This window comes from Poecilia reticulata, linkage group LG16, assembly GCF_000633615.1.
Source record: "Poecilia reticulata strain Guanapo linkage group LG16, Guppy_female_1.0+MT, whole genome shotgun sequence".
Taxonomy (NCBI): Eukaryota; Metazoa; Chordata; class Actinopteri; order Cyprinodontiformes; family Poeciliidae; genus Poecilia; species Poecilia reticulata.
Window position 1 is genome coordinate 30,385,928 of NC_024346.1, and position 1,595 is coordinate 30,387,522.

Genomic DNA, 1,595 nt, shown 5'->3' on the forward strand with positions numbered 1-1,595 from the left:
TGCATTTTGACCTGCTTCAATTTTCCGCCGCAACACGCAAACTTCCCCATTCACTCAGTGCGTTATAGTTCCACTTAGCTTAGGATTTGCTGCTGCTCGTTTGCGCAGTGTGWAGGAAAGAGGAGACCAGCTGCAGAGGCAGGCTGCGAAATGAGATGCAGGTGATGGGTATCGGCAACAAGAGCCAATGATCGGYKATCACTGATCATGCACTTTTTCACGAAAATCGGCCGATTATGATTGGTGACCGATCAATCGGCACACCTCTAATAATAACAGTAACCTTTTAGCCTGTAATAATAGCATGCCTGACTGAATTGTACGCATTCTAGATTTTGTGGTGGGCAATGATCAGCAGCCAGGGAGATCTCTCCCAGATCCAGCAGCAAACTGGATGAGGAGGCTTGGAGCTAGCAGTGTGTAAACATGGAGTGCTTTAGAGATAAGCTACACGATATTTGCATAACCTTTGTTCTTTTCAACAAAGGCTGGCCAACAGACAATCACTTTTTTTTCCATGGATGTAACATGCAAGTACTGGCCATATCTTGAAAACTAACAACAAGCTGTCTTGAGCTCCAACACCTGCTTAAAATGAAGCCATTTCTCTAAATTTTCCATGGCAAAGCCAATGAATGTAAAGAAAGGAACACTGACCAGGCATTGAATAACCTTGCTGGTACATACTGCAGAAACATCTTTGACACAGTTGATATTGTTTGTGCACGTTTGTGCAGATACAGATTAACACAAAGCTTGTGCCAAGGCTCATCGYAAGATCAGAAAGGAGAAAACATCTTAGCATTGGCTTTAGAAGATGTTGGTCACTTGAAGACTGATACAGACACAGAAGTTCTGTCTTTGGAAGATATCCTGTCCGGTGACACAACATTGCCATGGCAGCAATCACACAGTGGTAAGTAAACATACACTAATATGTTTTATACTGTCATCATACATAACAGATAATGTGACTCGAGGTGTTGGCCTAAACTTACAAAAAACTTAAACTTTTACTGAGTTGATTTGTCCTTTTCATAATTGCATTTCAGACTCTCAGTCTTCACACAAAAACAAGGGCAATCGATGACATTAAAGAGACTGGAAGAGGAGAAGAGGATCCTTGTTGATGGACCATCATTAGAAATCTCTGTCATCCTATGAAGACACTCTAAAGGAGCTTCCCACCTGTTATCGGGAGGTAAATTTAAAAGTATGTTTTTAAGTAATACATACCAAAAGTTAAAGCATCTAAATTTTGTATTTTTATTTTATGTTCAACTTTAAAGGTTTGTCCTGTGCCCAAACTGACGAAGGTCCAAGAGGTCTCCAGAACATCATCCTCAGAGAGCTGCAGCACCAACAGTGGGTCCTGGAGGCCCGGCATCCTGCATGTTTTTGTTCTCTCCCTGGTTTAACACACCTGCATCAAATTAAGGCTCGTTAGAGGCCTAAGAAGAACATTGACAAGCTGAAAAGGTTGTTACTACCACCAGGGAGAGAACTAAAACATGCAGGATGCCGGGCCACTAGGACTGACTTTGGACACCCCTGATCTACAGACTTTGTCAGGAGCAGAGAGTATTACCTTTGAC

At 42.3% G+C, this 1,595-nt stretch overlaps 1 protein-coding gene and 1 long non-coding RNA gene across 6 annotated transcripts in view; both read left to right on the forward strand.

Moving 5' to 3' along the window:
- Window positions 1-1,595, forward strand: part of LOC103478802 (glutamate receptor, ionotropic, kainate 2) — a 561,179-nt gene that overhangs the window by 339,245 nt on the left and 220,339 nt on the right. The gene's annotated exons all lie outside the window — the stretch shown is intronic.
- On the forward strand, window positions 258-1,418 carry LOC103478800 (uncharacterized). The gene is made up of 3 exons (XR_535860.2): window positions 258-916; window positions 1,053-1,201; window positions 1,290-1,418. It is a non-coding gene; the product is annotated as an uncharacterized LOC103478800 (long non-coding RNA).